The sequence below is a fragment of the Malaclemys terrapin genome, chromosome 13 (assembly GCF_027887155.1).
Source record: "Malaclemys terrapin pileata isolate rMalTer1 chromosome 13, rMalTer1.hap1, whole genome shotgun sequence".
Taxonomy (NCBI): Eukaryota; Metazoa; Chordata; order Testudines; family Emydidae; genus Malaclemys; species Malaclemys terrapin.
Genome location: NC_071517.1, coordinates 33,163,641 through 33,189,081, shown reverse-complemented (window position 1 = coordinate 33,189,081; position 25,441 = coordinate 33,163,641). Strand labels below are relative to the sequence as shown.

The 25,441-nt window shown below is 50.6% G+C and overlaps 2 non-coding genes across 2 annotated transcripts; both read right to left on the bottom strand.

Annotated features, from left to right (window-relative positions):
• Positions 1-24,035: 24,035 nt before the first annotated feature.
• TRNAE-UUC (transfer RNA glutamic acid (anticodon UUC)) lies at positions 24,036-24,107 on the bottom strand. The gene has a single exon. It is a non-coding gene; the product is annotated as a tRNA-Glu (tRNA).
• Positions 24,108-24,843: 736 nt separating this feature from the next.
• On the bottom strand, positions 24,844-24,916 carry TRNAK-CUU (transfer RNA lysine (anticodon CUU)). Its single transcript has one exon. It is a non-coding gene; the product is annotated as a tRNA-Lys (tRNA).
• Positions 24,917-25,441: the final 525 nt, after the last annotated feature.

The following is a 25,441-nucleotide window of genomic DNA, read 5'->3' as shown; positions in this document are numbered from 1 at the left end:
GACTCAGGAATTTGGAGACCAGGCTATGGGATTCTTAGTCTGTCATCTATCCACAACTCTTTCATATACTTCACTTCATTCAGTAAGAGAGCTGCAGATACTTGAAGGAACTCTCTAGTTCTGGTGAGAACCGTGGTACGTTTAGTTTTGTATCGCTTACCAGACAATAAATGTGTCTTCTGATTTATTGTTCACCCTTCATATGAGAAGGTGAAGTCTCCCTTGATATATCTAATAATGAGCGCCATAGTGGGAACAAAAATGTAATTATCATATATATTTTTTTCAACAGTGGAAACATCATAAATGGAATGAGATCTCCAATCTCAGGGAAAGCAAACTCAAAGGATGTTTTCAGACCACTCTAGAACTGTGGAAAAAACACCCCATTGGTTGAAGCAGGAGAGTTTTAAAGGCCCAGTGCATCATTCTTTGTGCACCTCATCCACTAGAGGAACGATGAGGGTTTATTAATGGCCAGAGGTTAGAACATTCACATACAGCCTGAGAGTTTTCAAAGCTGCCTCAGAGGTCTGAAGCCCAAATCCTATTACATTTTAATGAGAATTGGACGTCCTATTCCTTAGGATGGAGTTCAATGTTCAAAGCTATCTCGTCTCCCACTTCGTCCTCACGGGCCAGAGGGATGCACCAGCTGCCACCTGAAATGAACTTAAGTCTCCATCCACATGGCCACCTTACAACCCTGTGAAGTCCCCAAAGGGACTCAGGTGGCATGCCCAAATGAAGATCTATTAGGAAACCAGAGACATGGGAGCTGAGAGAGGTCTATGGCTGCCATGAGCTGTATCACATCACTCCCTGGGGCAGGAAAGTAGTGCTCGGTTCAGGGTATGGACTGAGGACAGAGTTTTATGTGTGTCTCTTGCCTTCCTTGCAATCTTGAAGAATGGTAGGTGGGCAGCGAGGCCAGGATCCTCAGGCCAGGATGGAGACAGACCAGGGCAGAAAAGGAAAGTTTCCTGCTGGATCAAACGTGAAGAGAGGACAGAACCCTGAAATGTAAGAGGAATTTTCCATAAACAGGTCCAATAGGGCAAGGTGCAGGCAGTGAGGCAGACCACAAAAAATGAAACAAGACAAAGGTGCTCAGGGTCTTAGAGCTAGGCAAGAACCCTGACCTGGCAGAAAAGCGAGAGCACAAGATGCGGAGCTGAGCCCAAAGTGTAACCCAAGCCAGCCCCAGACAGGAGGCCTGGCTCCCATTGAAAACTAGCAGCCCAGACAGTAACACCAGGAAAACGTAGGTAGGAGTGCATGGCACACAGTGCAGATCGATGGTTTGAGCCAGTTAACTGGGACCCACCAGTGATTTAGTGAGGACAACACCATGGCCAATCAGCAATCTCCAGCTTGGGTCATCACCAGCAGATGGGAGCTGAGCAGGGTTTTCGTTAGACCCCTGAGTGTGTCTCTTCATCTTGATCTCTGCTGCATTTCTTAACCGAACACACATTTCATCCCCTACTGGTCACTATTGTGATAGCCTCTTGCTACAGGGGAAGTACATGTGTCATTTGCTGGAACTCATTCTACAAAAGCGTTTGACCACATCTGCAGTCACCATCAAAGCATTTGACCATATTTGTATGTTGAGATTCTCATTCTCAAAATGCTCCTACCTTTCCCAATGCACAGGAGATAGTCTGAAGGGTCCTCAGGCTTGTGTCCCATTGATCATTCATGGTTGCCTCTTATGAGGATAGCCTACAGTCTTAAATGAAATTGTTAACTATCTCTTTGACTGGGCCTGGGCATGGTTGCAAAATGAAATGTGGACATTAAACTTTGGTGCCTTAGATGTTTCTGAGATCTTTGATTTCCCTCTCAGTATTTTCTCCACACACGCAGTATCAGCTCCTCCTCCCCACCATTACCTGCACAGATCACCTTCCAATAAAGCAGAATACTCAGAATAAACTTTGTGCATGACCAAGTATTCATGGTTGGAGGGAGGGTAAGGCAACTGTGAAGAAGTTTGTACTAAGTCCCAGCTCTCAATCCTAAACATCTTGAAACTGCATAGATAAGGGTCTTATATTGACCACATTAAATTTGGCTGAGATTTTCAAAGGAGCCCAAGGGAGTTAGGCACCCATATCCAACTGGGATTTGGGTGTGGAATTACCTTAGGCTCCTTTGGAAATCCCAGCCTTCCTGTTTGCCATTCAAGGTTATCCTGCTGGCTATCACTTGAACTCAAGAGAACTTGCTCTTCGAGGTGTAGAAAAGAGCAAACTTGAGGCTATCTAAAACCATACAGAAGAGGAGAGTGGTTTGTGCAGAGGCACAATTTACACATGTACAGATGTGTGTACACACACCTGTAACCCGTCTGCCCATCAGAGTTGGCAGCAACAAGGGCCGGGTTCAATATCTGGGTTCCTTTCAATAACACAGTGCAAAACTGGCTTGAGCCCCCACCCAGTGACCTGGGATAATTACATACCACCCCCTGGGTGCCTCTAAGAGGCAATACTTCCCCTCTCACAAACACAGAGAGTGTAGCAAAAGCCTTTTAATAAAGGAGGGGGAAAATGCAGCATTATGTGGGGAAACACCACAGACAGGATTCATAACACAAATCATGAGCAAAAGACCCACCCCCAAGTAAGTTTGGCAGTGTTCTTTTCCCCTCAGGCTCCTGAGTCCAGCAACCCAAAAGTCACCCCACCCACAGTTTCTGTCCTTGGTCAGTTCAGCCCCAGAGTTCAGAAGTTCATCTACAGAGTTTACCTACCAGCCTGAGTGGAAGTGGGTGGGAGGTATGGGGGGCACCTTACATGCTCCGCTGCTCGGGTTGACGGCCGATTGCCACGTCCCTCCGTGGGGTTCTGCTGCAGTCTTCACTGCCAGCCGCACTTCTCTGCTAGCTGTCCTGCTAGCCGCACCTCTCCGCGAGCTGTCCTGCTAGCCGTCCTGCTAGAGATGTGCCTCTGCCAGCTGTTCTGTAACTAGGGTTCAGGTCTCCACCTTTTTTTTTCCAATGGTGATTATTCCCTGAAACAGATAAGATGAGTGAATGCTCTGTCATTAGGGTTCAGGTCACAGCCCCATTTTCCTATAGGAAAATTAGGACCGCCTAGGTTGTGATGGACCTCCCTGCCTCTAGGGTTTAAGTCTTTTCACTTTTGCTGCTTTGGGTTTTTAGGCTACTCTGTTTGAGTCCTCCCTTTAATTTCTCTGTTGGAGGGGAACAAAATTGGTCCCCCTTAAGACAGCAGGTTAAATATCCTGTTATGACAAATTCTTTTTCTGTTCTGGGAAGTCTTCCTTCGATGGGATGTATGTGTTTGTCAGAGAATGTGATGTGTGGGCATCAAAGGTGATTTTTAAGTTTCCTTTTTAAATCGCTGCAGCGTTTTTTCGTTACTCTTCCCAGAATCGGAAAAAGAATTATGTCTACACAGATATATTTATCTTTCCCCTCCAAATCTGAAGGGTTATGCAAGGGTTGAGATCTTGTCCCTTTTTTCCTAGGGAATGGATAGGCCTCTTTTAACACCTTAAGCAGAAAGACCAGCCTCTGTGCTGTTGAGAAGGATGAAAGTCTTGGGGAAGGAGAACACCAAATTGGAGCAGAGGGAAAGGATCCCATAATTGGGACCCTCCTTTCAGAAGACATCACAGTATCCTCTCACACTGAGGACACCCCTCCAGGGGAAAGGATCCCAATTAGAAGGAAGAGACAGGTAATAATAATGTGGTATTTGATTATTAGAAATACAGATAGTTAGGTTTGTGATGACCGGGAGAACCGCATGGTGAGTTGCCTGCTGGGTGCGAAGGTTGCGGATCTCTCGAGAGATCTAGACAGGCATATGTGCAGTGCAGGGAAGGAGCTGGCAGTCATGGTACACGTAGGTACCAATGACACAGGAAAAGGCAGGAGAGGTGTCCTGGAGGCCAAATTTCGGCTGCTAAGAAAGAGGTTAAAGTCCTAGACCTCTATGGTAGCATTCTCTGAAGTGTTCCCAGTTCCACTCACAGGGCCAGGTAGACAAGCAGAACCGTAGGGTCTCAAAGTGTGGATGAGATAATGATGTAGGGAGGAGGGCATTATTAGGAACTGGGGAACCTTTTGGGAAAGGAGGAGCCTATACAGGAAGCATGGGCTCCACCTAAACCAAAACAGACCCAGATTGCTGGCATGTAAAATTAAAAAGGTCATAGAGGAGCTTGTGAACTAGGGACTGGGGGAAAATGGACAGGTGCAGAGGAACACACAGCTACATATCATATCCCCAGCAGCTGGACATGGCAATAAGATGGAGTAGTGTTCAAGTACAACAGGAAAGATGGCTTAACATTTTCTGATGGAAGTTTTCTGCTAGAAAATGCTGATTAGATAGAATTAAACAATCTGTATATTGTTAAAAACACAGTGTGTAGGCCAGCCCTAGATGAGAAGAGATGCAAATTGTGCTGGAGAATGGATAATCCACCTCACAGAGCTACACCAGGATAAATCATAGAATCATAGAATATTACGGTTGGAAGAGACCTCAGGAGGTCATGTAGTCCAATCCCCTGCTCAAAGCAGGACCAACACCATCTAAATCATCCCAGCCAAAGCTTTGTCAAGCCGGGCCTTCAAAATCGCTAAGGATGGAGATTCCACCACCTCCCTAGGTAACCCATTCCAGTGCTTCACCACCCTCCTAGTGAAATAGTGTTTCCTAATATCCAACCTAGACCTCCTCTACTGCAACTTGAGACCGTTGATTCTTGTTTTGTCATCTTCCACCACTGAGAACAGCCTAGCTCTATTCTCTTTGGAACCCCCCTTCAGGTAGTTGAAGGCTGCTATCACATCCCCCCTCACTCTTCTCTTCTACAGACTAAATAAGCCCAGTTCCATCAACCTCTCCTCAGAAGTAATGTGCCCTATCCCCCTAATAATTTTCGTTGCCCTCCGCTGGACTTTCTCCAATTTGTCCACATCCCTTCTGTATTGGGAGGACCAAAACTGGTCACAATATTCCAGGTCTGGCCTCACCAGTGCCAAATTGAGGGGAATAATCATTTTCCTCGATCTGCTGGCAATGATCCTACTAATGCAGCCCAATATGCCATTGGCCTTCTCGGCAACGAGGGCACACTGCTGACTCAGATCCAGCTTCTCATCTACTGTAATCCCCAGGTCATTTTCTGCAGAACTGCTGCTTAGCCAGTCGGTCCCCATCCTGTAGCGATGCATGGGATTCTTCCTTCCTAAGTGCAGGATTCTGCACTTATCCTTGTTGAACCTCATTGTAGTGAGTCGGTGTGGCTCCCCTCCTGTCCGGAAGAGGGAGCCCACGTGCAGGCACCAGAGTGGGTGGGACCACCACCGCCTGTCCCCGCCCCCCGGAAGTCAAGGGGCGGGACAGGAAGTATAAAGGCCGGCCGCCAGAGCTCAGTCGGCGGCCAGCCACCGGAGGGAGCAGACGTGCGGCCGGGAGCTCCCGGCCAGGAGACCGTTGAAGACCGAGGCCTGGACCCTAGCTGGCCTGAGCTACCCCGGGCCCGCTACGAGGAGGAGCTGCCGGAGCCCGTTCACGCCCGCTACTGGGAGAATCCCTGGGAACCGCACCCCACTAACCCTGAGGGTGAGACTGGACCCGAACCCCTTCGCCCCTGCTGCTATCCAGAGGAGCCGCCTGAGGACCATTGGCCGGACTTCCCGGCAGAGCTACCAGACTTGCCGCCGAGCCCGGGCAGAGAGGAGCCCATGCAGGTGGACTGGCCCGATCCCGGCGCAACGAACGAGGTAGGCTTTAAGGGGGATCACGGAAGTAGCCCGGGGGTAGCCGACCCCGGTCCGGCTGCAACTGAGTGTGAGCCTATGTCAGTGTGTTGCGGTCTGGATACCCCACTGACCAGCAGCGGCAGCAACCGCTGTTAGGGCCCCGGGCTGGAACACAGTGGAGTGGGTGGGCCTGCGTTCCCCCCTGCCACCCTCCGCACGGGTGGCAGGCTTCCCCCTCACCCAACGCTCGGCTACAGAAGCCTGGGCTTTGAACTATTTGCTCACTCAGCCCCTGCAACAAGGGCCTGAGCCTAACTGTGTTTGCCCCGCCCTGATCCAGGGCCTGGGCTTTGAACTATTTGCTCGCTCAGCCCCTGCAACAAGGGCCTGAGCCTAACTGTGTTTGCCCCGCCCTGATCCAGGGCCTGGGCTTTGAACTATTCACTCGCTCAGCTCCCTGCAAACAAGGGCCTGAGCCTAACTGTGTTTGCCCCGCCCTGATCCAGGGCCTGGGCTTTGAACTATTCACTCGCTCAGCTCCCTGCAACCAAGGGCCTGAGCTAACTGTGTTTGCCCCGCCCTGATCCAGGGCCTGGGCTCTGAACTGTCTGCTCGCTCAGCCCCTGCAACCAAGGGCCTGAGCTAACTGTGTTTGCCCCGCCCTGATCCAGGGCCTGGGCTCTGAACTGTCTGCTCGCTCAGCCCCTGCAACCAAGGGCCTGAGCTAACTGTGTTGCCCCGCCCTGATCCAGGGCCCGGGCTCTGACTGTCTGCTCGCTCAGCCCCTGCAACCAAGGGCCTGAGCTAACTGTGTTTGCCCCGCCCTGATCCAGGGCCTGGGCTCTGATCTATTTGCTCGCTCAGCCCCTGCAGTCAAGGGTCTGAGCTTTAACTGTGGTTGCTCCGACTCTGCACTAAAGAGCCGGAGTTTCGGGACTAACTGACTGCTTGTTCCCACAGTAGTGAGTCGGTGTGGCTCCCCTCCTGTCCGGAAGGGTCGAGCCCCGGCTAGGACCTACTACATTTGGCGCCCAACGTGGGGCCCGAGCCCCTGCCCCTGTGAGAAGGGGCTAGAGGGGGAGTGGCCGTTGCCCCCCCCCCCCGTTCTAAGGATGGATATGGAGCGGCTGTTTCAGCTGCTCACGGAGAGCCAGGAGCGACAGCAGACGGCCCAGCTGCAGCAGCAACAGCAACAGCAGGCCGCTCAGCTCGCGCAGCAACAGCAGCGAGATGCCGCCCAACTCCAGCTGCAGCAGGAGCAGCACACCGCCCAGCTCGAGCAACAGCAACAGCTGGTGCGGCAGTTGGGAGTCCAGCTGCAGCAGTTGCTGGTCACGCTCCCTCGCCCCGCACCGGGGCCGGCAGGGGAGGCTGCGGACATGCCGCGGTTAGCTGCCCCCCTTCGCTTGACTAAGATGAGCCCAGACGACGACCCGGAGGCATTCCTGGTCACGTTCGAGCGGGTAGCCCTCGTCGCCGGGTGGCCCAGGGACCAGTGGGCTACCCTCTTAGCCCCCCACCTGACGGAGGCGGCCCAGGTGGCCTATCGGGGATTGGCGGCTGAGGAAGCACGGGACTACGACCTGGTGAAGGCCGCGATATTGGACGCCCTCGACGTCAGTCCCGAGACTTTCCGACAAAGGTTTCGGGGCCAGACTTACCCCACCGGGGCCCGACCGCGGGTAGTGGCCCAAACCTTAAAAGAGGCTTGCCGACGGTGGCTACAGCCCGGCACCCGGATGGCGGAGGAGGTAACCGAGCAGGTGGTGTTGGAACAGTTCGTGCACACCCTACCCTCCCGAGGGCGCGCCTGGGTGCTTCGCCACCGGCCGACGACGCTGGCCCAGGCCGTGTCGCTAATGGAGAACTTCCTAGCCGCCGAAGATGCAGTAGGGCCCACCTTCCGACGCCCCGGGCCCGAACCAGCCCGCGGTGAAAAGAAAGGGGAACCCCTGAGCGGACCACGACACCCCGCACCGAGGCCCGACCCCCGCCGCGAGACCCGGACCCGGCACGCGGACCCGGCTCCTCGGACCGGACCAGTGGCCCCGGGCCAGGGGCCCCCAAAGGCTCGGCGAAGCCCCCCCCGGAGCCCAAGCCGAGAAGGCCCCCGGAGCAGACGACCTGAACTCGGACCCTGCTTCAGTTGTGGGAGGATGGGGCACCTCCGGCGAGACTGTCCGGAGATGGATTGCAGCTATGGGCAAGTGTGGGTGGGCCACACTCGAGCCAGGCCAGCCATGAACCCCAAGCTGACCGTCCCGGCGGCCGTCGGAGGACGGACTACGTGGGCCTTGATCGACTCAGGTTGTGGCCAGACGTTGGTCCGTAAGGACCTGGTACCGCCAGGTGATACCCGCCTCGGATGTATTCATCTACAATGCATCCATGGGGATGTCCGACCATACCCCAGCGCCCGGGTCCCCCTAACCATCGCGGGGATCACCCGACACCTGGTGGTTGGGGTAGCTCCCCATCTTGCATACCCTGTGATCCTCGGTCGGGACTGGCCGGCCTTTGAGGAAGTCCTACTGTCCACGCCGGCCCTGGAGGCTGATCGGCTGGGGTCCTCCTCCGAGACCCCCGAGCAGGGTCCGGCGACCGAGATAGACGACACGGACGCAGCGGAACCGCCGCCGGAGCCGGCCCCTCAGCCCCGCTTCGATACCGATTTCTGTCGGGACCAGCGAGAGGATCCCACCCTTAGCCGCTTCTACGAGCAGCTCGCGGCAGTAGACGGGAGGGTTGTGGACCCCCAGCGGGCCACCCTGTGGCCCCATTTTGAGCTGCGCCGGGACGGGCTCTACCGCCTGGACCGTGACCCCCGCACCCAGGAACCACAAACCCAACTGTTAGTGCCCCTGTGTCACCGGCGGGCGGTAATGAAGTTGGCCCACGATGTGCCAGCCGCCGGGCACCTGGGGCGAGAGAAGACCCTCGCTCGAATCCTGGCGCGCTTCTTTTGGCCAGGAATCTCTCAGGAGGTGAAAGAATATTGCGCCTCCTGCTCAGAGTGTCAGAGGGTCGCCCCGCCCGGGATCCCCAAGGCACCCCTGGTCCCCATGCCAGTGATGGAGACGCTCTTTGAACGGGTCGCCATGGACCTCGTGGGCCCCCTCCCGAAAAGTGCCGCGGGGTTTCAATACATCCTGGTTTTGGTGGACTATGCCTCTCAGTTCCCCGAAGCCATCCCCCTGCGAAGTATTACCGCCCGGACTATCGCGGGGGAATTGCTGAAAATCTTCGCCCGAGTAGGACTGCCTAGAGAGATCCTGACCGACCAGGGAACGAACTTCACGTCCCAATTGTTGCGACAGGTCTGTGCCCTCTTAGGCATCAAACAACTCCGGACGTCCGTGTACCACCCGCAGACGGACGGGTTGGTGGAGCGGTTTAAGAGCACTTTGAAAAGCATGTTGCGGAAATTCCCCGCAGAGGACCTCCGCCACTGGGACCAATTCCTTCCACTCTTGCTGCTAGCCATCCGAGAAGTCCCGCAGACCTCCACGAAATTTTCCCCTTTCGAGCTGCTGTATGGACGCAGACCACGGGGCCTCTTAGACCTGATGAGAGAGACCTGGGAACAGTCAGCGTCCCCAGCCCAGGGCCTCCTGAAATATGTCATGCAGTTACAGGAGCACCTTGCCCAGGCCGGAGCCCTGGCCCGCGAAAACTTGAAGACGGCGCAGGAGCGGCAGAAACGAACCTACGATCAGGGAGCCCAAGTCCGGGAGTTCCAACCAGGAGACCGTGTCCTACTCCTCCTCCCGTCTAGTGAGTCAAAATTGTTAGCCCGGTGGCAGGGACCTTACGACATCGTGCGTAAGGTCGGTCCCGTCACCTACGAGGTGCGGCAACCGGACAAGCGGAAGGGAACCCAGCGGTATCACGTAAACCTGCTGAAACGGTGGCAGGACCGGGAGGGCCTCTTAATTGACCCATGCCCGCCCGAGCCGGAATTGGGACCCCACGTACCCTCGACGGATGACCCCCCGGCACCCCAATTAGGACAATCGCTCACGGAAGAGCAACGTAAACAGACTAACTGCCTGCTACAGACCTTCAAACGAACCTTCACGGCCGTACCGGGCTACACGTCCCTGGTCAAACACTCCATCCAGACCGAGCCGGGGAAAGTGGTTCGAGAGACGACCCGGCCCCTGCCCTATCGGATGCGGGATGCGGTCGAGGAGGAAGTAAGAGCCATGCTGGCTCTGGGCGTCATTGAGCCGTCCCAGAGCGAGTGGCGTAGTCCGGTGGTCCTGGTGCCCAAGCCGGACGGTACCCGCCGCTTCTGCATCGACTTTCGGAGGGTAAACGCCATCTCGCACTTCGATGCCTACCCGATGCCCCGTGTGGACGAGTTACTGGGACGCCTGGGGGAGGCCCAGTATATCACCACCTTGGATCTCAGCAAAGGCTACTGGCAGATCCCCCTCGAGGAGACCTCAAAAGAGAAAACCGCCTTTGCCACTCCAACGGGGCTATACCAATTCACGCGGATGCCATTCGGTCTCCATGGAGCCCCAGCCACCTTCCAGCGGCTGATGGACCGACTTCTGCAGCCCCATCAGGACTATGCGGCAGCGTACCTAGACGACGTGGTCATCTATAGCCGCGGCTGGGAGGACCATCTGCCCCGGGTTGCGGCGGTCCTAAGGTCCCTACGACAGGCGGGCCTGACCGCCAACCCCAAAAAGTGCCGTATTACCTGGCAAGAGACCAACTACCTCGGCTATACCGTCGGGGGCGGGCGGGTCAAGCCCCTCGTCGGGAAAGTCCAGGCCCTCCTGGACTGTCCCACCCTGTCGACCAAACGGCACGTTCGGCAGTTCCTGGGCCTCGTTGGGTATTACAGACGGTTCATCCCCCAGTTCGCGACCATCGCAGCACCCTTAACTGGGCTTCTGACGAAGGACAGCCCCCGGCAGGTACGATGGTCCCCCGAATGTGAGGCGGCCTTCCGGACACTGCAGAAGTGCCTCTGCCAGGAGCCGGTTCTCTACAGCCCGGACTTTAAACGCCCATTCATCCTACAGACCGACGCCTCCGGCGTAGGGTTAGGGGCAGTCTTGTCCCAAGAAGTGGAGGGAAAGGACCACCCCGTATTATATCTCAGCCGGAAGCTGTTCCCCCGTGAGAGGAATTACGCAGTGGTGGAAAAAGAGGCCCTCGCGGTGAAGTGGGCCTGCGATGCCCTGCGCTTCTACCTCCTCGGGGCCCCGTTCACCCTCGTCACAGACCACGCCCCCCTCCGGTGGCTAATGCGGATGAAAGATAATAATGCCCGCATTATGCGGTGGTACCTCGCCTTACAACCCTACGCATTTACGGTCCAGCATCGAGCTGCTAAGGACCATACGAATGCGGACTTCCTATCCCGCATGGGGGAGATGGAAGGACCTGGCCCCGACATGCGGGAGCCAGTCTTAAGGGGGGGGGTGTGTAGTGAGTCGGTGTGGCTCCCCTCCTGTCCGGAAGAGGGAGCCCACGTGCAGGCACCAGAGTGGGTGGGACCACCACCGCCTGTCCCCGCCCCCCGGAAGTCAAGGGGCGGGACAGGAAGTATAAAGGCCGGAGCTCAGTCGGCGGCCAGCCACCGGAGGGAGCAGACGTGCGGCCGGGAGCTCCCGGCCAGGAGACCGTTGAAGACCGAGGCCTGGACCCTAGCTGGCCTGAGCTACCCCGGGCCCGCTACGAGGAGGAGCTGCCGGAGCCCGTTCACGCCCGCTACTGGGAGAATCCCTGGGAACCGCACCCCACTAACCCTGAGGGTGAGACTGGACCCGAACCCCTCAGCCCCTGCTGCTATCCAGAGGAGCCGCCTGAGGACCATTGGCCGGACTTCCCGGCAGAGCTACCAGACTTGCCGCCGAGCCCGGGCAGAGAGGAGCCCATGCAGGTGGACTGGCCCGATCCCGGCGCAACGAACGAGGTAGGCTTTAAGGGGGATCACGGAAGTAGCCCGGGGGTAGCCGACCCCGGTCCGGCTGCAACTGAGTGTGAGCCTATGTCAGTGTGTTGCGGTCTGGATACCCCACTGACCAGCAGCGGCAGCAACCGCTGTTAGGGCCCCGGGCTGGAACGCAGTGGAGTGGGTGGGCCTGCGTTCCCCCGTGCCACCCTCCGCACGGGTGGCAGGCTTCCCCCTCACCCAACGCTCGGCTACAGAAGCCTGGGCTTTGAACTATTTGCTCGCTCAGCCCCTGCAACAAGGGCCTGAGCCTAACTGTGTTTGCCCCACCCTGATCCAGGGCCTGGGCTTTGAACTATTTGCTCGCTCAGCCCCTGCAACAAGGGCCTGAGCCTAACTGTGTTTGCCCCGCCCTGATCCAGGGCCTGGGCTTTGAACTATTTGCTCGCTCAGCCCCTGCAACAAGGGCCTGAGCCTAACTGTGTTTGCCCCGCCCTGATCCAGGGCCTGGGCTTGAACTATTCACTCGCTCAGCTCCCTGCAACCAAGGGCCTGAGCTAACTGTGTTTGCCCCGCCCTGATCCAGGGCCTGGGCTCTGAACTGTCTGCTCGCTCAGCCCCTGCAACCAAGGGCCTGAGCTAACTGTGTTTGCCCCGCCCTGATCCAGGGCTTGGGCTCTGAACTGTCTGCTCGCTCAGCCCCTGCAACCAAGGGCCTGAGCTAACTGTGTTTGCCCCGCCCTGATCCAGGGCCTGGGCTCTGATCTATTTGCTCGCTCAGCCCCTGCAGTCAAGGGTCTGAGCTTTAACTGTGGTTGCTCCGACTCTGCACTAAAGAGCCGGAGTTTCGGGACTAACTGACTGCTTGTTCCCACAGTAGTGAGTCGGTGTGGCTCCCCTCCTGTCCGGAAGGGTCGAGCCCCGGCTAGGACCTACTACACTCATCCATTTTCTTTTGGCCCAATACTCCAATTTGTCTAGGTCACACTGGACCCTATCCCTGCCCTCCAGCATATCTACCTTTCCCCCCAGTTTAGTGTCATCTGTGAACTGGCTGAGAGTGCAATTAATCCCATCATCCAGATCATTAACAAGGATGTTGAACAAAACCGCCCCCAGAACTGACCCCTGGGGCACTCCACTTGATACCAGCTGCAAATTATACATCGAGCTGTTGATCCCCACCCATTGAGCCTGACAATCTAGCCAGCTTTCTATCCACCTTATAGTCCATTCATCCAGCCCATACTTCTTTAACTTACTGGCAAGAATATTGTGGGAGACCATATAAAAAGCTTTGCTAAAGTCAAGATATATCACTTCCACCGCTTTCCCCTTATGCACAGAGCCAGTTATTTCATCATAGAAGACAATCAGGTTGGTCAGGCATTAGTTGCCCTTGGTGAATCCATGTTGACTGTTCCTGATCACCCTCCTCTCCTCCAAGTGCTTCAAAATGGATTCCTTGAGGCCCTGCTCCATGATTTTGCCAGGGACTGAAGTGAGGCTGATCAGTCAGTAGTTCTCTGGGTTCTCTTTCTTCCCTTTTTAAAATATGGGCACTATATTTGCCTTTTTCAAATTGTCTGGGACCTCTCCCGATCGCCATGCATTTTCAAAGATATTGGTTAATGGCTCTGCAATCTCATCAGCCACCTTCTTCAGCACCCTTGGATGCATTAGATCCAGACCTGTCATAACTATAAAGGGAAGGGTAACAGCCCTCCTGTGTACAGTACTATAAAATCCCTCCTGGCCAGAGACTCCAAAATCCTTTGGGTTAAGAAGCTCAGGTAACCTGGCTGACACCTGACCCAAAAGACCAATAAGGGGACAAGATACTTTCAAATCTTGGTGGGGGGAAGGCTTTTGTTGGTGCTCTTTGTTTGGGGGTTGTTTGCTCTTGGGACTGAGAGGGACCAGACATCAATCCAGGTTCTCCAAATCTTTCTGAACAAGTCTCTCATATTTCCAACTTGTAAGTAAACAGCCAGGTAAGGTGTGTTAGTTTTTATCTTGGTTTTCTCAACTTGTAAATGTACCTTTTTGCTAGAGTGTTTATCTCTGTTTGCTGTAACTTTGAACCTAAGGCTAGAGGGGATTCCTCTGGACTCTTTAAGTTTGATTACCCTGTAAAGTTATTTTCCATCCTGATTTTACAGAGATGATTTTTACCTTTTTCTTTAATTAAAAGCCTTCTTTTTAAGAACCTGATTGATTTTTCCTTGTTTTTAGATCCAAGGGGGTTGGATCTTGATCCACCAGGAGTTGGTGGGAGGAAGGAGGGGGGATGGTTAATTTCTCCTTGTTTTAAGATCCAAGGGATTTGGATCTGTATTCACCAGGGAATTGGTGAAGAGTTTCTCAAGGCTACCCAGGGAAGGGAATTAGCATTTTGGGAGTGGTGGCGGCGGACCAGATCTAAGCTGGTAGTTAAGCTTAGAAGTTTTCATGCAGGCCCCCACATTTGTACCCTAAAGTTCAGAGTGGGGAAGCAGTCTTGACAAGACTTGTGCACATCCAGGTTTTCTGAATAGTCCTTTATCTGTTCTTTCACCACTGAGGGCTGCTCATCTCCTTCCCATACTGTGTTGCACAGTGCAGCAGTCCAGGAGCTGATCTTTTCTATAAAGACGGTGGCAAAAAAAGCATTGAGTACTTTAGTTTTTTCCACATCATCTGTCACTAGGTTGCCTCCCCCATTCAGTAAGGGTCTCACACTTTCCCTGACCTTCTTCTTATTACTAATATACCTGTAGAAATCCTTCTTGTTACCCTTCACATCCCTTGCTAGCTGCAACTCCAATCATTCCTTGGCCTTCCTGATTACACCCCTGCATCCTCAAGCAATATTTTTATACTCCTCCCTAATCATCTGTCCAAATTTACACTTCTTGTAAGCTTCCTTTTTGAGTTTAAGCTCACTGAAGATTTCACTGTTAAGCCCACCAGTCGCCTGCCATATTTGCTATTCTTTCTGCACTTCGGGATGGTTTGTTCCTGCACCCTCAATAAGGCTTCTTGGAAATACAGCTAGCTCTTCTGGACTCCTTTCCCCCTCATATTAGCCTTCCAGGGGATCCAGCCCATCAATTCCCTAGGGGAGTCTAAGTCTGCTTTTCTGAAGTCCAGGGTCCGTATTGTGTTACTCTCCTTTCTTCCTTTTGTCAGGATCCTGAACTCAATCATCTCACGGTCACTGCTGCCTAGGTTGCCACCCATTTCTACTTCACCTACTAATTCTTCCCCATTTGTAAGCAGCAGGTCAAGAGGAGCACAGCGCCAAGGTGGAACAGAAAGTCCACATTAGCATTCTGTTTCCCCGCACAGTGTCAGATAGTGAAGGCATACTGCTGCAAGGTGAGGTACCATTTCATCAGCCGAGCGTTGGTGGTTTTTATGGTGCCCAACCACCTTAGGGGCTCATGATCGATTATCGTAATTAAGGGTTTTCCAAAAAAATAGTATCTGAGGGCCTCAATCGCCCATTTGATGGCGAGGCACTCCTTTTCTATAACCCCATATTGGCGTTTTCTGGGGAAGAGCTTCCGGGTAATGCAGAGTACGGAGTGCTCCTCTGCATCTACCTCCTGGGACAAGACAGCCCCTAGGCCCACCTCCTTAGCATCCAGGAACTCTTGGTCAAAATTGGGGCTGAATAGTACAGGTTCCCAACACAGGCTCTCCTTGAGGTTTTGGAATGCCTCTTCGTATTCCACTGACCATCGTATTTGAAGTGAACTGTCCTTAGTTAAAAGAGCAGTGAGGGGAGCCGTGATAGATGTAAAATGGGGGATGAAGTGTCAATCGTATCCTGCTTTGCCCCAAAACTGCTTTGTAGTTGGCACTGGGCAGGCCTGAAGGGCTCGGACTTTCCCTATGAGGGGCTGTACAAGGCCTCGACCTCAAATATATCCCAGGTAGGTAGTTTCCTGCCATCCAATCTGACATTTCTTTGGGTTGGCCATGAGGCACGCTTTCTGAATTGTCCACAGGACAGCTGCTACCTGGAGTAAGTTTTCTTCCCAATGGTGACTATAGATAACAACCTTTTCTAGGTAAGTGGATGCGTAGGTGATATGCAGAATTAGGAGGCGATCCATCGTGCACTAAAAGGTAGCCGGAGCCCCATGGAGGCTGAAGGGCATCCAGACAAATTGATACAGCCCTGATGAGGTGGCGAACGCCGTCTTCTTTCTGGAAGGTGGGTCTAGGGGGATCTGTCAATATACTTTTGTGAGCTCAAGTGTGGTGATATAATTGGCAGTTCCAAGACAGTCGAGGAGCTCATCAATCTGGGACATCAGATAAGCATCAAACTTCGAGATTACATTTACCTTCTAAAAGTTGATACAGACGTGATGGCTCCCATTGGGTTTTGGGACCACTACAATGTGGCTGCACTACTCAATTCATGACCACTCGATGACTCCCAATTCTACCATTGTTTGGACCTCCTTCTCCACAATCTCTCACGTCTGCTGTGGGAGGGGGCAGTTCGTTTCCCGGACCACCTGTCCCGGGGTTGCCTGGATCGTGTGCCATACAACGTTAGTCTGGCTGGGGCATGTGGTGAAAGTCTTCTGGAAGGATTCCAGGAGGCACTGAGCTTGTTTCTGCTGATCAGCCAACAGTGTGTCAACAATTGGGGCTCCTCCGTCTTGTCCAACTCAGGCACTTGGGGCCCTAGGACTGGTTAGGGTGGGTAGGAGGTGATTAGCAATCCTTCCTGGGCTTGCCAGGGTTTCAAGAGATTCACATGGTACACCTGTTTCTTCTTCCTCTGGTCGGGCTGGTGAACCTCATAGGTGACAGGCCTGCCGGACAATTTCATACAGGCCTTGCCACCGGGCATTGATTTGTGGTGTGGATACAATAACCAATGTGGCCTTGTCGTTCCCACCTCCCCCACCCCACCCATTATCAAACCCTTTGTAAACCCAGACTTCCTTTTACTAGTCAGCATTGTCAATGATTTCAAGTATTTTTTAATCAATAAAGAATGAATGGATTCATAACAATAAGGACTTTATTTCCTGTGCCAGCTGTGGTCGAAGGGGGGAAGGAGAAATGGTTTACAGGGAAGTACATTCACCAAAGGGGGCAGGTTTGCATCGAGGACAAACACACACAACTGTCACACCGTACCCTGATCAGTCATGAATTGTTTTTCAAAGCCTCTCTGATGTGCAGCTCACCTCGGTGTGCTTGTCTAATTCCCCTGGTGTCTGGCTGTTCAAAATTAGCTGCCAGGCAATCTGCCTCAACCTCCCACCCCACCATAAATGTTTCCCCGTTACTTCACAGCTATTATGGAGCACACAGCAAGCAGCAATAACAATGGGAATATTGATTTCACTGAGTTCTAACCTACTCAGCAAACTGCACCATTGCCCCTTTAAAAGTCCAAAGGCACATTCTACCACTATTCTGGACTTGCTTAGTCCATAGTTGAACTGCTCCTTACTGCTGTCCAGACTGCCTGTATACAGGCTTCATGATCCATGGGAGCAAGGGGTAGGCTGGATCCCCAAGGATAGCTATTGGCATTTCAACATCCCCAATGGTAATTTTCTGGTCTGGGAAGAAAGTTCCTTCTTGCAGCTTTCTGAACAGCCTTTCTAGTAGACATTTTACAGCCCTTTCCTATGCCATCCTTCCTCTCACTTACATCAGTTCAGTTATGGGACTATTAATTTATTAAACCTCACATTTCAGAGGAAAGTTCAGAAACATTTATGTTGGCTATATTTTCTTCATTTCTTTCTTTCAGAGATGAGGAAATGTGTGTTTGAGCAATTTAGCTTACCACTCTCTCTTTCTAGGTTGAACCAGGCACAATTAAAACCTCCCCTATTTTCTAAACTAAGGCAGAGATGGTGGGCAGAGTTAGCAGTGGGGCAGATTAATAATTGGCTCTTCTTTATGTTGTCGCTTGCTACCTGGCCACTTGCAATTTTTAATCAATGATGACACACTCAAAAGGTAACCTCAAAATGTGGAGAAGAAACGGTATGCAGGCTAATAAGCTTCTTGGTGTAACACCAAAAGTGATGCATTTGTGTGTGAAAGAAGAACTTGTTCATGTGTTATGGGCATTTGCCCATTTGTCATTGTAGCCATGTAGCTCCCAGGAAAGCTTGTGTCTCTACCCACCAGAAGCTGGTCCAATAAAAGCTATTACTGGAGTTCTATTGTGTTTTAGTCTCCCTGCTGATTTATTATGAGAATAAAAGATGGACACAATAACTGAGGCAGAATACAGACATAGCATTATGAGAAAACAATGGTGAACCTCAAACTCAGCAGTGTGGGCCATATAGGCAAGTAACCAGCACCCACAATCTTTACGAGCTTTTTTCTAAAATAACTCAGCACACAGTGTGTTAGGCACTAAAATTATTAGCAGAGAAACCCAGGGAGGGCTTGTGCTCCCCCTCGATGTGAGCGGATTGCATTCTGACTTCGTCATGTTTATTATGTTTAGTGAAATATTTTGATGGACCCAAAATGATTGTTTTGTTTTGTTTCACCAAGAAAAGTGAAAAGAAAAAAGATCTTGGGTCAAACTGCAATGTTGTTATAATGTGGGTTAGGTTAGGTAACAAGGAAACAATAAATTGTTTGCACAAGTGTATTTGTCTAAAAGGGAATAGAGGCTGGGCTTTAAGATGCAGATACCCTTATTGTAGTAGTTGGTAGAAGGAAGTTTTGCTTTCCCCATGGCCTCCAAACAATTTTCCACTTGAATTGCAAGCTAGGAAGGAAAGGAAGACTGTTATTGAAGAGAGAAATTCACGGACCAGGAATCAAACCTGGGCCGTGGTGCTGAAAGCACCAAATCCTCTTGAGTTTTCTTTGTGTTGGTCTTGTGATCCTGAGGGAGGAAGCTGAAGCATCATTTGACTTTGTTTCAGTGCCTTCGGTTGAGCTAAGGTTGTGACCCTGAGCACAGGGGTCCTAACCCCTCAGGGGAATGGACAATGGACCAACTTAATATGTTGGAGAGAAAGTAGCCTGAAAAAATCAAATTATGCTTTCGGTTTCTCTGTCAGGATCCCAAGAGAAACACAAAAAATCCCAAGAGGAACAATTCTCTACTTTATTTACCTCCATCGCAATCCTCTCCACCTCTTCTTCTGCCCACCTAGCGGCTCTTCAATAGAAAATCATCATTGAACTGATAGAATTTCTGAGAGAGGGGCTTTGAGAGCTCCTGATAGGATGTTGACACAATATAACAGGGCTCTTGGTTGTAGCTGCCTCCTATCTATGCTCCCTATGTTGTCTATTCCGTGCCCTCATGAAGCAGCCAAACCAGAGTAGGTAGAGCACCTAGTTTAGGACTCAAGCCCAAACCCTGAGACTAAGAGTCTTACATTCCATTGATCAGTGTTTACTGTACTGCTCCCTTCTTCCTCCACCTGTATGTTTAACATCCAGACCTGCAGAACACCAAGCCATGCCAACTTTCTCGTGGGGAATAAACTGGAATTTACCAAATAAGGTGCCTTGAACACAGGGATTCTGAAGGTATTTAAAATTCCCTCTAACTTCTCTTGCCGGTACTCTAACAAAAATCCTGAACAAGTGCTCTTCAAATGTTACCAGCGAGATTGAAAGGTGGCCATTTCTTAAGGTAGAATAAAGAGGTTGTGTCAGGAGTGGGATTTGAACCCACATCTCCTGAGGGAGACCAGAAGACCCAATTGTGAGAAAGACAAAGCCTTGAGTCTGGCGTCTTAGACCACTCGGCCCTCCTGACACTCTCATAAAGCCAGCTCTCTCAAACCTAGTTTTCTTAAATATGTTATGAGCCGCTCAGGGAGGCCAAGACAGCATCTCTCTTTCAACACCTACATCACATCTGGCTTTTAGACACCAACACCCTCACTTAAAGTTGCAGGTTTCCTACAACCCTGTGTGTTCTGAGGTGTTCTAGTCTCCCTGCTCACTTATTAGGGGAATAAAAGATGGACACTAGGATAGAGGCAAAATAGAGACACTTCGCTTTACGACAACCTCAAACTCCCGCGGGGTGGGCCACATAGTCAAGCACCCAGCACTCACAATCGGTACCGGCTTTTTTTGTTTTGTTTTTTTTTTCCAAAAGAACTTGGCACTCAGGGTGTTGAGCCCTTCTGGAAATGTTGCAAAAGGGTTTGGAGCCTGAATGGGAGTTGAGTTCTTATGAAAAGGATGTTTTTGTTTTGTTTTGTTTCACCAAGAAAATTGGGGAAAAATATTAATCTAGGGTGAACCTGGATGTTTATTGCTGTTTTCGGTCAGCTCCACGAGGCTGTTTCGGAAACTGGTCCAGTCCCCATTACAGAGGGTACAAGAAGAGAGAGTGAAGGAACCCCTGTGCTCAGTACCACAACCTGAGCCCAAGCAAAAGCACTGAAACACGCTCAAATTACGCTTTAGGTTCATCCATCAGAATCACAAGAGCAAGTCAAAGAAATCCCAAGAGGAACAGTCCTCTGCTTTCATTTACCCCATCGCAACCCTCTTCACTTCTTCTTCTGCCTACCTAGAGGCTTGTCAAGGAAAATTACTCAGCTGATTATAATTTTGGCAGAGCAACCCAGGGAGGGCTTGTGCTCCCCCTTGATGTGAGCGGATTGCATTCTTACTTCGTCTAAGGGGTCTCTCAGCTTTGGCTTCCCCAGTTTGTGAAATCTGTGCAGGCAGGAAGCAGGCAAAGTGCTAATCCCCGTCCCCTGCCTGGCCTCCAGGTTCATGGTGTTTGGACAGCATCTGCGAGGCCATCTTTCATCTCCTTTCCTCCTCAGTGACCCGGACTCTTTCCCAAATCTGGTTTCATCTGAAGCTGGAGTGACCTAAGAACCTGCAGCTTTCCCTCACTCCTCTTTATTTTACTGCATTTCGGAGTGTTGTATTGTTGTGCCTGGGAGCTGGCAAGGAAATATCCTTGGAAAAGTGGAGTGGATGTGAGCTTTCTTGGTTTGGAGATTTGTCTGTGTTTTGTCTCCTTGTAAGAAGTGGAAATTGGAGCAGCTATTGCAGTGTTTCTCATGGATGTTTGAGTTAAAAAAGAAACTCTTGGTGCACTCTGTTTTCCTGTTCTTCAGAGGGAAACACATATAGCTGATGCCGTGGCTACTAAGAAAGTTCTGTTCAAAGGGCCAAAACTTGGCAGCTCCTGGTTTCTGTAGTGGAGTGGTTATCACGTTCCTGAATCGGACAGAAAGTGTTGTAAGAAAGCCTAGGCTAGCTGACAAGAAAGCAAGCAGCCTCGCTGGTGCTCTAGTAGTGAAGTTTTGACGTTCTCACACGAGGGGGAGGCAATGCAACTTTTTTTCTCTGCTCTCCTCGGCTTCCACAAGCCACTTTCTGTCCAAATTGGGAAACTGGTCCACTCTCCATTCCCCTGTGAGAACAAGAGCAGAGTGTGAAGGAACCCCTATGCTCAGTTTCACAAACGGAACCTTATCAGAGGCATTGAAAAAAATGGAATTATGCTTCCCGTTCCTCCGTCAGGATCATCAGGGAAACACACAAAAATCCCAAGAGGAACAGTCCTCTGCTGTTTTATTTACCCCCAACGCAATCCTCTCCGCTTCTTCTGCCTACCTCGAGGTTCTTCCAGGGACAAAAATCATTGAGCTGATAGTATTTCGAGGATAGAAACTGAGAGAGGGGCTTTGATACCTCCAGAGGGATTGTTGACACGATAGATCAGCTCTATCGGTTTTAGATGCCTCCTATCCTGGCTCCTTTGTTGTCAATTCTGTGCCCTCAGGAAGCAGCGAAAGCAGCGTAGGTAGGGCACCCTGTGTGGTTGCACTCCATACATTTTATGGAAATATGCTTATAAGTATGAGTATGATGTAACTGGAATATGCTTTATGCCAAAGGTCTCTGGAAAGGTATCATAACAAAGGTTCTAACCTAGTGAATTTATTCCTCTTATTTGTATGCATGTATCATTCTTGTAGCTGAAGCTAGAAATATGAAGTATAACTCCAAGGTCCTATAGTAATTATGCAAAGCGTGGGCCACTAGTGGTGGTTTAAAACCTTGATGGCTCCCATTGACCCAGACAATTGGTTGTAAATGGTTTATTTACCTGCAAACCTTCCTGTGTACGTGTGGGCCAACCCAAGAAGAATGGAGACTAGAGGTCTTACAGTGACCATGTCGCATGATACTGGAATCCATCTTAAATTCTGGTATTTTTCCATTTAGAAGGAAGGGTGGGGACCCAGAAAGACAAAAGATTCACGCCTTATGCCAAAGCTATAAAAGGGGGTGAAGCAGGACAAAGGGGCTGACAGTCATGAGAAAACCCCTGCTTAACACCTAAGATGTCTGCTGGAACTAACAAGGACTGTACCAGGGGAAAGGATTGAGCCCAGACTAGGAAGGAGTCTAGTCTGTGAAAGAAGCTGATTGGAACACCTCTCAGGGTGAGCTATTACCTGTAATCAGTTTCTTAATGTATTAGGCTTAGGCTTGCGTGTTTTGTTTTATTTTGTTTGGTGACTTACTTTGTTCTGTCTGTTATTACATGAAACCACTTAAATCCTCCTTTTTATACTTAATAAAATCACTTTTGTTTATTAATAAACCCAGCGTGAGTGCTTAATACCTGGGGGAGCAAACAGCTGTGCATATCTCTCTATCAGTGATATAGAGGGTGAACAATTTAGGAATTTACCCTGTATAAGCTTTATACAGAGTACAACGGATTTATTTGGGGGTTTGGATCCCACTGGGAGCTGGGACTCTGGGTGCTGGAGACAGGTGCTGAGCTGTTTTTAGTTAAAGTCTGTAGCTTTGGGGGCGTTGCCCAGACCCTGGGGCTGTGTTGCAGCAGGCTAGGGTGTCTGGCTCAAGAAGGCAGGGTTCTGGAGACCCAAGCTGGCAGGGAAAATGGGCTCGGAGGTAATTTCAGCACATCAGGTGATAGTCCCAAGGGGATCTCTGTGACCGATCCCAGCACAGTGGCATAGTCGACCAGTCTATGTGCACAGCGGATTGCTTTGAGACACTGGTAGTGATTTTTAAGTGTGTTGTCTGGCGGACAGACAAAGTGCTTATTCGGGAAAGGGAAGATGACTACTTTGATTGCAAAATTGACTGTGAAAGCTCTGGATATATTCCATAAGATGCCTATTGCTGATGCTTCAAACTATGGTATATTTAAGGAATTGGGTTTGAAGCAGTTTCAGATTACGCCTGAAACCTAGAGGGTTAAATTAACAACTCTTTCAACTCCCAGATCCCTTCTACAGCACAGATGATTTGTATACACCTTCACCCTGAGCCAAATTTGCAGGTTTCCAGGAGCCCTGTGAGTCCTATGTTGTTTTAATCTCCCTGCTGATTTATTAGGAGAATAAAAGATGGACACCAGAACTGAGGCAGAATACGGACACTGCATTATGAGAAATCAATGGTGAACCTCAAAATCCAGCAGTGTGGGCCACATAGACAAGTAACCAGCACCCGCAATCTTTACAAGCTTTTTTCCAAAATAACTCATATTTTGGAAAAATCTCTTGAGCCCTTCTGAAAATCTGGCTAAAGATTTTAGTGCCTAACTGAGAGCCTAGTTCTTCTGAAAATCTGGCCCTAGTGGTGGGTGTGAGACCTTCTGAAAATTCTGGCCAATGTGTCTGGAAGCTCCAAGAACCATCACAACTTTGAGCATTTACTAGAACAGGATGAAAAAAGCCTTCCTTCCTTAACCCACAATCACCTTGATTCCAGGTTTAGGTTTCAACCAAATTGATTTTATTCTTAGATGCAATGCAAAACAAACACCATTCGTTAGACATTTGAAGAGGGAGACTGAAATAGACCTGCCACTAAACCACGTTGCTTTCATCAGTAGCCACCTGAGCAACAGGCTAACCACTGGCCTAGAGGTGAAAGGCCCATAGTCCATGCTCAGAAGCCTTCAGCAGCTACATCTCAGGAACGGGAGAGCTTAATGATCTTTCTCCGGGGTGGTTACATCCAAAGACTTGTATAAAGCGCTGGGTGAAAGATTTTTGGGTGAATATTATGTTTAGTGAAATCTTTTGGTGGACCCAAAATGATTGTTTTGTTTTGTTTCACCAAGAAAAGTGAAAAGAAAAAAGATCTTGGGTCAAACTGCAATGTTGTTATAATGTGGGTTAGGCTAGGTAACAAGGAAACAATAAATTGTTTGCACAAGTGTATTTGTCTAAAAGGGTATAGAGGCTGGGCTTTAAGATGCAGATACCCTTATTGTAGTAGTTGGTAGAAGGAAGTTTTGCTTTCCCCATGGCCTCCAAACAATTTTCCAGCAAGTTGCATTCTTCCAGTTGAATTGTAAGTTAGGAAGGAAAGGAAGACTGTTGTTGAAAAGAGTAATTCCCTGACCAGGAATCGAACCCGGGCCGTGGCGGTGAAAGCGCCAAATCCTAACCACTAGACGACCAGGGAGATTGTTTCGAGTGCGTTGGGCTTGACTTTCTAGGCCTACTTTCTGTCCGACTGAGGACATTCGTTCTTCTTCAAAGGAGGTTAAGACAAGCTCTGAGCTCCTCCTTTCCTTACAGTTCCCTTCATATTTTTAGCACAGTCAATTGATATAAAAGAGAAACAGAAAATATATTAAAACAATTTCCAGTATTATTATACATTGATGCCAGTCCTCTGCTGATTTATTTACCCCCAATGCAATCCTCTCCACTTCTTCTGCCTACCTCGAGGTACATTGAGGCCACGTCCTTTTTTAAAAAAATATATATATAGTTTTATTGCTATCTTGTTTTACTCTCCAAGGGCTTACAGAAATGTACGAAGGATGAAATAAGATGTGGTTGGAATCTTCAGCCTCAATCCATCTCCATCACAATGAAGAGGGCTGGTGGAGGTTTTGAGAAAGAAGCAATTATCTCAACTACTGAGCCCTGGCAAAGATATAGAAAGAAGTAGAGAAGCTACAGATCCCTGGGGGGGGGGGGGCAATCAGCTTCTGAAAGGTTATTTTTTCCCTCACTTGCCTGGTTTAGAAGAGACTCAACTCTCTTAGGAGCACGGAATTGTCAATTTGTCTTCTCTTCATGTTCTACTAAAGGTCAGAGACAGCCTCAGATCATCAAGAGGACAGAGAGTGGATTCCATTCTGCCCTGAGAATATAAGGGAAAGAGTGATGTGTAAGACCGCAAGATCAAACGCCCAACGTGGGGCTTGAACCCACGACCCTGAGATTAAGAGTCTCATGCTCTACCGACTGAGCTAGTCGGGTGATGCGTCAAGGCATCGCAAGGGCAAAGACAGTGCAGAAGGAGACCTAAGGAAGTTTCTTTGCGCGCTAAGATTTGTTTTCTGACATTTGTCTTCTTTCCTGGTTGCTTCGCTCTCCAGCTAGCAAATAGGGCCTGTTACAAGGCTAGTTAGATGCTGGTATCTAGACCAGACAAGTGGGGTTCATCTAGCAGCTGCTCAGAGAAACCTGTGCGGGAGGGTGGTATTTAGGATTCTCCCACCAGGAGGAGGTGCTGTTTCTCAGATTAAGCTTCTCAGCGCCCAAACAGGGGGCAGACAAGACAGTTCCCCGCTGGCCGCCAGACACCTATTTTCCCAGGGAATGAGATCCCCGCGGGGTAAAACTCCTCCAAGGGTGCGCGGCTCCAGGAATGTCAGAGAAGGGAATGACTGTTTGCCTTAGGAGGTGGGTGAGGGAATCCTGCAGGTCCTTATGTCCCTCCAGCGTCTGATGAAACCATTTGGAGGGAAGGGGCAGGAGTAGACAAAGACAGGAAAGAAGGGC